Here is an 11,675-nt window from a genome sequence, read left to right as displayed (position 1 = left end):
TAAGACACACAACTTATATGTGTGAAATGCTGCAAATGATACCCCTCAGAAAAATGTAATTTCAGTTAACACAGACTGGAAATACGGATACAATTACTCGTTTTTCACTCTTGTTTTTGTAACTTCGCAATAAAGCTCACCCTTCAAAACTCATTTTCATTACAGTTGTCCCTACACTGAAACCGAGAAAATCTGCAATGTAGTCAATAATTTATTATTTTAACATATTTCCCCAAACAAAGCTCCAAGTTTATAAACAATGCAGGATTTTGGACTAAGAACTTCAAATATTTAGTAATACACACCAGTAGTTGTGAGCCATATTACAAAGAAAGTTACAGTGTGGCAATTACTCCTATTGGTTGGAGAGGGCTGCTTCCTCAGGCTTTAATCTAAAAACTAATCTCAGTGAATTTGGCTCATTGGGAAACATCAACATTCAGACTCTATTTTTGAACTGTCAGGCTTGTAAATCTCCCGTTGGCTCGGGTGTCCTGCCTGGTTCTTGTCAGCTCCTCCCTAAAAAGGTGGAGTTTTTCTCAGGAGACTTCCATAAAGAGGGAGAGAGGAGGAAGGTGAGCCTCTCTTAGGAGGGTTTCCTGACTTCTTTAGAGGGAAACATACCCCAAGCAGAGAGGAAGCAACAGAGTGTAATTCATACCGCAATTGCTGTTTACAGGTAAAAAATAAGTGTAATTGCTTTCTAATTAGTAGAATAACATTGAACAAGTAAGCTAAAAATGTGTGAGCTGCTCTTTGGCAGCATACTGATTGTGTGGTGCTGACACCTGTTTTTTCAGAGGTTGGGCTGTTCGACCAACTGCAACAGAAGTTTCCCTTTCCCCCTTTGTTGTCCCTGAGCTAAAGAAAAGTAAAAATGGGCTAAAAACAGCTCCTGAGTTGTGGTTTTGCTTGTCACGAAAAATAGTCTGGTTGGTTTGTTTTTTAAATATTTTTAGGAGTTGGCATTTTTTCTGGCCCTAATGTTAACAAAAAGAAGTTTAGAATATTTCTGTGCAGAATATCAAAGCCAGCTGCATTCTCTTCTCATCTTTTTTTCCTTTCATATGCTTTCTCTGGCTTTTTGATGTTTCTGGTAACGTCAAACCTTCTTAGAAACTGAGATTTCATTTGAGAGAAGAGGTGCTATAACCACTTTAGTTGCAACAAACACACTTTGAATGTTACTCTTGAAGCATCTTCTCACTGAGTCTGAAAACAAAGTGACTTTCTAATGCATGAATTGTTTTTATTTGGTTAAATAATACTAAATAGTACTACTTGTAGTGACACCTTTTTTGATGGCAGCATTAGCCCAATGTGATAAAACCCTAAGTATATAAAAAAACCTTATAAAGCTATTAAAAAACTTCCAAAACTGTTACTCCTTTATCTTGATACAGGCCTTTTTTTTGCTACTGATGTTCTGGGTGCAATGAAAACTCTGCATGGTTGGGGGGGATTGAGCAGTATCTTGAGTAATAAGTAACACATATTTTACACTAATTCTTTCCTGATAGAAAGCTGCCTAGTGACCTTCTGTATTCCCCTCTTTTTAACTTGTATCTCACTGAATACATGTTTAATCATCCCGTGTATAATACCTGCGGCTGTCTTTAGTGAAGAGGAACACTTGCGTTCCCTGCGCTTCATAGCTTAGAATACCCAGGGATTTGGAAATACCAAACTTGCATGGTTTTTCTTTGTTAAACCTCACAAAATTAAGAAGGGAGTAGGAAGATACAAAGTTGTGCAGCAGTTCATGGCAAAAGATTCCTGCACCATTCCCTCTTTTCCTAGCACTAAAGCCTAACTTCTGTTAAAAACCCTCACATTCTCCTCAAAGTTGGAACCAAACTTGTCTTTTATTATTCAGGGAAAACCTTGCAGTATGCTTCTGTGAGTCTAAAGTTCAATTAAAATGCATGGAAACAAACTACTGTGCTCTCAGGAGACTATCCCATGTCTTCAATGACCCACAGTCCTACAAGAATCTTAGAGTAATGAGGGCAGTAATAACACGGAAAGTTGGATTTTTGGGTGAGACTACAAAAGAAACAAAAAGAAACATAATAACTGTAATTCAGTGCAGTTTATAGAATTTTTACATGAATTAGGATTTGATAAATCCTAATCTCAGAGAGGTATTTTGATGACTGATATTTGGAGTTGGGTGGAGTGAATCCCAAACCGAAATCACTAATTCCTGGAGAAGTCACAAAAATCCCTGCAAAAAAGGCATATGGTGGTGGGGGGCAGAGTTTACCTAGACTTGGGGGGGGGGGAGGAATCTGCAAGTTTCCATCAGCTGGTAGGGAAAGGGATTGCATTATTTATGTGAGTATGGTGAACCCTCATTAAAGTATTTCTCTGTGTTCATCTAGTCTTTATGAAAAATGATGTATCAGGAGCCTTGGAGAATCAAGGACTCATAAGACACACTGCCTTGACACCTGATGTATCTATTTTGAGTGATGTGCTGAACTCTGAGGACAGAGGGGTTTTTCCACAAAAAAAGGTAAAGCTGGAGCACAGCCAACAGAAATCAGTCTGTTCTGACTTAAAATGATTCGTTATCTGTTAAAAAAACCCAAACACAAATGCCAGAGATGGAGGAGGGAAGAGAACTTGCTCATTTGCTTTCATCCCTACTCTTTTCATGGGCTAACTCTGTCTCTGGTTTTTACCTGGCTGCTGAATTTGGCTCACCAGAACATTCAGTGAGGAAGAACTGAGAGAAGGCGTGAACGTAAAGTAAGTATTATATTTAAGGGCTTCGTGTCTTCAAACGCTGGAAAGGGTTGCTATCCTGGTGAAGGGAAAGGTGGGTGAGAGGGCAGAAGTGACATCCCAGATGTGGGATGACCGTCTCTGTGAAACATGAAGATGATGCCTTAGTGCCTATCACTAAAGACCCTTATGTAAGGCACTGCAAATATAAGTAAGGCCAGTTTGTAGACACCCAAAGTTTAAGAAAGACTCATTAGGGAAACCCAAGGGATAAACAAATAAACATGTGTCAGCTGCAGAGGAAGGTCTCAGTGTACTGACCACCTAATAGCGGAAGAGGTTTTGGAAAGCAGTGGAAAAAAGTTTTAAGGAGAGTTAGTGACGAGGGATTTGTAGATATTTCAGCATAAGCTTCTCTAGTGTTTAAGAAGGAGAGATAGATAAGGTGCTTATTAGACTGTTTTAGAAGCTGATTGATAGTCATTAATCTCTGCTAGGATTTCCCAGCAGTGTTTTCAGTTCAAACCAGTTAGAAACTATCATCATGTTATATGAAAGGAAGCCTAAACTGAAACAAAACTCGCATTATATAGATCACCAAAAAAGCTCCTTCTGTGTGCTGCCAGGACAATGCAGATTCAGACCAGTAACACAGGACTAGATTTCCCAAATTAAGGGAAATAAGGCTCTAACAGGAAAAGAATTAGGAAGGGAAGGGAACGAGATGGGGAAGGACCTGAGTTGCTGATGGTACCATTTAAGTGAAGGTGACGCAGGTGTTTAATCAGCAAAGGTAGATACTCCGACTTGGGCTTTAACACAAAGATGTGGGGGGTTTTGTGGGTTGAAAGTGTAATGTGCTTTAGATGGTATTCACTGGGTGTGCAAAGTGAATCGGTATTACGTTAAGATGGTGTAAGCCTCTTACCAAATGCATGTAAGAGGTATTTAATACCTGTTTCACTGCTGGATCCCCTATTGCAGGCATCCCCTGTTCACTGTTGGTGTGCAATTCCTGGTTTCGCATGCTCCCTTTCCCTTGGTGTGTAATTCCTGGGTCTGAGCACTCCCTAGATGCTAAATTTGTCCATTAACAACATGTTATTAGCTTTTCTCAGGGTGTAAATCACAGTGCAGCTTGATCTACCAAATCATAAGGTATTTCCCCTCCATGTGCTTTTCATTTATTGTAGCTCTAGCTGCAGAACAAAAATTAAACTTCTGCTTGCCTTTAATCATGGTGTCTTGTACTTTTGCACAGGAATCTGTTGGGTTTTTTTTACCCCTTGGTGTTCCTGTGTGAAGTAAGTATTAATACTGCCTGGTTTTACAGGTGGAGAAAGAGGCTGACTATATACTATCAGGCAAAAAGCTAACAGTAGCTTTTCCAACATTATCCTGAGTTTTTACCACCAGAAGTCTCATATATAGAATGTAGACTTGTAAAAGATGTAATCAAATTGCTCTGTAGAATCCTGTAATTCTATAGAATTAATGCTAAGTATGTTTTTATGTTTTCATTCCTTAATCCATCTTAGTAAACACTGCACCTGTCTGGAATCCAACTGAAATCAATGTTATCAACCCATGAGGAAAAATATGCAGGATCAGGGTCAATCCAAGAGCCAAACCTCACACCTCCGACTGCCTAAAAGGCTCTTCCGATGTCCAGGTCAGGAGTGTTTGCATGGCCTCCCAGGTCCTCCTGTAAACCTTGGGACCGGACCCCTCAGTGACTGTGAGATGGAGGTGTTTCTGGTTGCTAGTGTTACAAATGCTGACAGTATTGAGGAAAAGGTGTAAATGGGAGTTAACTCTCTGTAGCTGTTTATAGCAGCTTGGATCCTGGAGAGTTTTTTGAGTAGCCTAACCATTTTTAAAGGCTGTTTACTGGGAAGCCTCCATGTGGTGGATGAGCTGATCCAGTGAACGCTTCCTTTCCATGGCACTCCGTAACCTGGACCCAGAAGAAAGCATTACTGCAGGAATTGCTATTTGCAAATAGCAGGAATTGCTATTTGATTTTCTAAAACAGGTGGAGTAGAATAGGAAAAACAGAACAAAACCCCAATGGACTAAGGACAGGTGGGGAGCGTAGCTGATGTGAGCAGTTTGGTCTGCAAGCAGCAGACGAGCTTCTCTGCCATGTTAATCCAGTGACAAAGCCGTACTTGTCCTGTGAGAGAAGTCACCGTAAGCAAAACAGTATTTAGCACTGCTGCTGTGCAGTTTTCCCTCGGCGCTTGCGACCTCACGAATAATGAATGAAACTGCAGTTCCTGTGAGGTAAGATCACGCCGTATTTTTGGTAAGAAAACCGGGAACAGGCGTTGTTGATCCCACACAACTCGTCTGCAGAGGAAGCCCTGAGGTTGACCGGGGTGGCCCGCCTCCCGTTTTCCTCAGCGGCCGCAGGCCTAAAGCCCAAGAAACGGGGACTTGGCGGAGAGCCGCGGCCCTACGGCTGTGTGGGGAACGGCTCAGCCTCCCCTCGAACTGGAGGGAGACGGGGAAGAGCCGCCCCGGCTGCGGGCAAGGCTGACGAGCCGCCGCCGTTTTCCCGCCCAGCGCCCTGCCGTGAGGGAGCGCGCGCACGCCCGCCGCCGCCGCCCGACGGGGAGGCGGAGCCAACCGCCAGCCGAAGTCCTCCGGGAGCCGTGCGCAAAGCGAAGCGCTCTAGGACTGCCGTTGGCCGCCATGTCGGTCTCTATGGTAGCGGGGGAGGAGCGCCCCCGCCCAGCGCTCTGGAGCCGTTGCGAGGAGGAAATGGCGGCTCGGCTCGGCTGAGAACCCGCGGCAGCGGCGAGATTTCTCTCCCCCCCCCCCACCCCCTCCCCGCGGTGAGTGAGGGAGGCAGCCGGAGAAGCAGCGGGACGGGAGGAGAAAGGGAGCTGGGGCCGCCGCCGCCGCAGCAGCAGCAGCGGCGGAGGGGTGGCGGAAAAGGGGCGACCGCCTCCTCCGGCCTGGACGCCTTTGGGCTCGACGAGAAAATGGAGGCGGGCGGGTGGTGCGGGTCAGGGCGGCCGGAGGGACCCCCGGGGAACGGGGGGTGGTGGTGGTGAGGGGGTGTGTGGGGGGTGGTCGGCGCGGCCTGTTTTCAGGGGACCGTCGGTGCGGCTGCAGGGCGCGGGCACGCCGGAGGCCTGGCCCGGTTCCAGAGGAGGTCGGCGACTCAATGCGGGGGCCCCGGAGGAAGCTAAAAGCCGCCGCCCCATAAGCTCATAACGTGGTTGGGCCGGAGCGGAGAGGACGCCCTCCCCGGGCGGAGCGGGCTAGAAGGCGGGCTCCTCCATGTTGGGGTGGGGGGGGGGCGAGGAAAAAAAGAGGGAAAAAAAAAAAAAAAAAAGAGAGAGGACGGTTGTGCTCTGAGGCGATCGACGTCATAACCAAGCTGACGCCGGCGAGCTTCTCCGTGACGTCACGACCGACTTTAAACCGCCTTGCTCGTTCAGTTTCACCGTTGCCCTAGTACCGGACGAGGGGTTCTCCGCCGCCGCCCCGGTGGGGTTGGGGGGCGGCGGGGGGGGGGGGAGTCGCGCCCTTCGCCGCGGCGGTGCGGGGGACTCCAGAAACCCAACCGAACACTCATTCCGGGGCAGGGGGGTCTTCGGAGGGTGAGGGTAAACACTTGACCTGCCTTGAGGGGACGTGTATTTTCTCTGGGCGATGGAGGCGATCTCCTTATCGGTGAGTTAAAGAAGAAAAGTTGAACTTTATCAAGTTCTGGTGACTTTCTTGCAGGGGAAGAGAGGAGGGGCTGAATTTTTAGACAGGAGTAATTGTTGGCTGGCTTTAAATATTCACTAAATTCCCTGTCAATAGCCATTCCCCGTCCCTTGCACTAATGTACTTAAATACTGTCTCTTGGAGGTGATGGTAGTTTGGAGCTGCTTATTTGGCTTGCGAAAGCTGTTTTCTGATGGTGACCAAATTTTGTTTCATACAGTTCAGTAGTTTTCAGTTTATACCTCCAAGTGATAGCTATATTTTAGTCGTGGGTTAAGAAAATCTTACCGGTTTAGCTTGTCATTTTTAAGTTGGAAAGAAAATTACAGTCTTTTTAGCGTGTTTCAAAATCTACCTGTGTTACACTCTTCCTGCTGTTTGTATGTTCAGTAACTCAAAACAGTGTAACATGCTGTTTTTCTTGCATGGGCTTTCATGTTTTCCTTCTAGGAACTTCGGGGAGACAAAAAATGCTGATTCTTTTTATTTAACTCAAAAGGATGTATATAGCATTCCTATTTTCCCTGGTTAATTTTTTTTTCCTGGATAATTTATTTGAGAGGGTTTTTTGCAGAAATAGCTTTTTTTGACTACTTAATCATCACAGCCTTGTTTAAGTAAATTCTTTGGCAGCTGATATTCAACTATATTTTGCTTTATTTTACAAGAACTTTTTCACTGTTTGCATTTTTGTTTTTCTATTTTACACAGTTTTCTTGTAAGTGGTAATTTGAATTGGTTTAGCTTCAAGTGTCTTGTTGCTACTTCTACAAACAAAATTTACTAGCTGTTTACACAAGTGCTGGTCAATGGAAAATAATAATGTGTAGCTACTGTACATGTGTAGCGTATACTGTGTTAATTGTAATAGATATTTTGGGTTGTGCTCCACTTTTATGTATGCCAGCTGCTTGTTACTGTTCTTTGACATTTGGAACTTTCTATAGGAATAAATATAGAAGTATGCTTAAAATAGCTGTTCAGTTAAGCCTTAAATTTTTTTCCCTTGATGGTTCCAGAAACATATTGCACATAAAGGTTTTTTTAATGCACTTTGGTGGAAGAATAAAAGCTCATGGTAGTCTTCGGCCTACTTTGAGACCGCATGGCTCCAGTGATTTGGAAATCGAATAATTGTTGATTTCAAGACTAGCATTTAAATAATGGGGTTATTTACAAAGTTTCTGTGTTGTCTGGGTTTTTTAAGGGATATTTTAGTTGGTTTCTACTGGTATGCAAATGAAATTTTTTTTCTCCTGCAACTGTATGTACACTACGAAATATTTGTAGATTTTGAAACTCTTCAAATATAAAACAATACATGTAATTCACACAGTGCTTCAGAGGGTGCTTTTCACATAACTAAGAGGTGTCTTTTGAGTTAAAAAATACCAAAACCACCCCCTCCACCCCAAACCCCTAAAAGCAATGCTTATAGAATTGTGTGAGTCCAAAGTGGTAAATAAAATTAAATAAATATTTTTCAGTGTCTAGTGGACTCATCAAAAGGCAGTGTTTGTTCTACTTTAATTCTGCTTCACTACTAAGATTTTCTGGAAGTAGATTATGTTACTTGTTTCTGGTTTAAGATAGTAATTGTCTTTATAGTTGTGACTTACGACTGTGGGATTTTAATTCTGTACAGCCTGAAAATTCGGCTAGAAATATTAAGTGGGGAGAGCAAGGGCAAGGGTTATAGGGGTTAGGCTGAGAGTTTATAAAATTTAACTGATAAAAATGGAAGAAGGGGCTGTACTCGGCAAGAGTGAGATTAGGTGGTTTTTAGTTGACAGAAGTAGTAGTGTCTATCTACACTACTTTTATTCTCTGGTGCGCTTTTTCTGCCTAGTGTCTCTTGTAGTGCTACAAGTAGTAGGACAGTGTTAGAAGATACAAGGAGAGGATTTTAATATAAGTAAGATTTATCTAGCTTATGCAAGAACTGGTTGCTTTTTTTGTGTGCTGTCGAGCCTCTCACCTCACTAGGAGAATCTTCTCTCAGTTAACTGTCAGTTAACGCTTTGAGGGTTGTACTACTATTAAGTTTTTATCTAACACAGCTTCTGAAATAAGTGAATATTTCACAGTTATTAATAATGGTGGTCTCAAGAGCATTGATAGACTTTGGGATTAAGAAAAATCTTGAGTTTCCAGTTAGGGAGTTAAGACACAAAGATAAAATGTGCATTATGTGTGTTCTTACAGTAAACCCCAATCAAAATTGGGAACTGAACTGTGTTTACGGCGTTTTTAATAATGTAATCAGTATGCTGTAATTACTGTGTTTCACTAACTTCTGAAGGAGAAATTAATTTCTGTTTTACTTCATTTAATGAAGCCTTTTTGATGGAATAAGAATGAAAATGTTAGCTGGTTTCAGATGCTATATTTTAGCTCACTTTTTATAAATGAAATAAGGGGGGCGAAGAGTGAAAAACAGGAGGATTTTTTTTTTTTCTTCAAGAGCTGTGCTGATAGGGTCAGAAATTATAATCATGCAGTTGTGTTGAGTCCATTTCTGTATACACAGTTTGACTGACAACAATAACTAGACATGCCAGAGGATACAGATAATTTAATTATAATGTAAAACTAACATTTTTTACACCGAATGTTTTGGGATGTGTAACTAGTTTGTGTACTGTTATAATGCCAACTTGACAAAAAGCCTGTACAGCTTTACTAGTTTGTGTAAAACTGTTTGGGAAGAGGGATTTTTAAGTACAATGTAAGTATTCAAGCTAAAGTCTGATAGTTGTAGAATTGTAATCTTGTATGGTTAAAAATAAACAAGCTGTGGGATGTTGAAGAGTTAAACTGTAAGGTTCTTGGGTTTAGCCCGAATAACTGTTGCTGTTCGTTGCTGTCCGGTTAACAGCCAAGTAACTGTGGCTGTTGGGTTAACAGCTCAGTGTTCCTAACAGCCCTGATAAAGAACTAGTTTCTTTGGTACTTCAGCAGAGGAATGCCAGATTGTGTGAATTGCCTTTCCAAAGCACATTGTTTCCTGTGCAGTTGCTGAAAACGTGTTTTCAGTGCTGCTGAAGAGGTCAAGTTCAGTAGCAGAAATTGAACATTCGTCAAATAAGTAGTATATGTTTGTAAAATTTTCATGCAAGGTGATGGAAAAGGAATGTTAAAGATACTTACTGTATATTGAGTAATACCCAATAACAATCAAAGTTTATGATTGATATTTCTGTTGTGTAAACTTAGGACCGTGGCTTGTAAAAATGGCTTGTACTGGAGCCTTTAGAAGGTTTCTTGTACAGAGATAGTTGTATTTGGTTTTTCAATCTAAGCTTTTGACCACAGAAAGCTGCTTTTTTTTTTCTTAATCTGTATAAAAGGGAAAAAGAAAAAAGCAGAGCTATCTACACTGCTTGTGATTCTGCTCACATTTCTTAATGAGCAAAAATCTATATGCTATCTGATTTTTGCTCATACTGTTCAGACCCTGAGAGCAGAAGTAAATTTGACAAAAATTTCAATTTTATTTTGTCTTTGGGTAAATTTTCATTGTTAGGGCAGATATGGGATTAGTTTACTCGGAAGAATGTGAACAAGGGCTTCAGAAGGTGTTATAGGAGTAGTAAAAAAGCCTAATGTCAGTCTGTTACGAAGCCAGTAGAATGTATCTGCCTAGTCTTTTAAGCACCCATGAAGCTCTGGATTAGAAAATACCAATGGCATGTATATAATACTTTTCTTTCTGCTTAAATTTAGTTAATGTTTCTTCAAATGCAGAAAACACTGAATATGAATTTTGTTTATCGGACACAATTATGGGTGTTCAGGTTGGAGGATGTGCGTAGTGTAAGTGCCTTATGTTAAGGTTTGACCTTTACTAAAGTTCTGTCCGTACAGTTGTCAGTTACAGTTCTTTTTCCCCAGCTACTAACAGAGCTGTGCTGGCAAAAGCTCTAATGTGTACACAGATATCTTAGAATCTGTTTGCTAATGTAACTTTTTTTAATTCAAGGAATTTGAGTGAACTTTCAAACTCTTGCTTCCTCCTGAGATAAACTGCTTCCCTACTTGGAAGGGCCTGTACTATTTGTTGGTAGGGCTTTCTTATTGCATGTGCAGCCGCACTGATAAAACTCTGCTGTACCAGGGTGGTGCACACCTGCTACTCTGCAAGCAGAATGGCTCATACAGGTAAAAGTACAGTTTTGCAGGTGTAATTACACCAATATGAGGCGCTTATACCAGCATGGCTCTGTTGATTAGGGATTGTACCCCTTAACGTTCCTGAGTTGTGCAGTTGTGACAGTGAACATCTGTAGTCTAGATACGATCATAGTCTTGTCATTAAATAAAATTTTCATGTTTGCCAGATTTCTGGTGGGCCTGCTGCTAAAGTGCCTCAAATGTTTCTATGAGAAGTTGCTATTTAGCTGAATTTAGCTGTGGGAATTTCACTCTGGTTCAAAGAAGTACTTTTTGTTACTTATTCAGAATAAAATACACTTGTAATACCTGGTGCTGTTCTCATTCTGCTGCACTGCCTGCTGAGTGGTCCATCCCTTCTTTCCTTTACTTTTTTTCCTGACTGTTCTGATCCTGTATGATGCAATCTGAAATAAGAATTTTTTTTTTCTTTAAATGTGTTGCTTGGTAAGATGATTTTCTAGTCTGAAAGACCTCAAAATAAACTTCAGTGTGTGTGTATTTTATTTTGCATAAACCAGGGAGCTACTTTATGTGTTTTTGCTTGGGGTAGTTATGTCATATTGTGGAGTTGCTCATGGTCTTTTCTGTCTAACTGGTACTGTGCACTAGTCTGCTGTGTGCGCATGGTAATCTGATTCTGTGCATACGCATTAAATTCAACACTTCCAGGAGGTCCCACATTCACTGTAAATGTGCAGGATTGCTGTCTTGCGTGTGCACAGTTTTCCATCATGTGAGGCAGTGGCCTTCTTATGAGGCTTACGTAAGGTAAGTGAGTAGCCCGACAGAAATCATGGAAAGGATGATGGTGTATATATTGGTTTCAGACATACAGTAGAGAGGGTTTATAATAATGGGTGACTAAACACATTTTAATTTGGAAAGGTTCATTTCTTTATTAGTACAATTACAGAGACCAAGTGAATGTATTTATTGTTTTTAGAGGAAGATATTTCTTTAACTTCTTGGAATAAATCCATTTGCTTAATTATTTTTAAAAATAAGCTGTCGAGTTGGTTTGCTATAAAGTTTATTGTTAATTA

The 11,675-nt window shown here is 41.6% G+C and overlaps 1 protein-coding gene across 1 annotated transcript in view; it reads left to right on the top strand.

Annotated features, from left to right (window-relative positions):
- The first annotated feature begins 5,407 nt into the window (after positions 1 to 5,407).
- DIDO1 (death inducer-obliterator 1) overlaps positions 5,408 to 11,675 on the top strand; it is a 56,370-nt gene continuing 50,102 nt past the window's right edge. Inside the window, exon 1 of the mRNA XM_049817198.1 lies at positions 5,408 to 5,570. The gene's annotated coding sequence lies outside the window, so the exon portion shown is untranslated. The remainder of the gene's footprint in view (positions 5,571 to 11,675) is intronic.

This window comes from Accipiter gentilis, chromosome 14, assembly GCF_929443795.1.
Source record: "Accipiter gentilis chromosome 14, bAccGen1.1, whole genome shotgun sequence".
Classification (NCBI taxonomy): Eukaryota; Metazoa; Chordata; class Aves; order Accipitriformes; family Accipitridae; genus Astur; species Astur gentilis.
The sequence above is the reverse complement of the archived record's forward strand: the minus strand, read 5'-3'. Positions and strand labels throughout refer to the sequence as shown.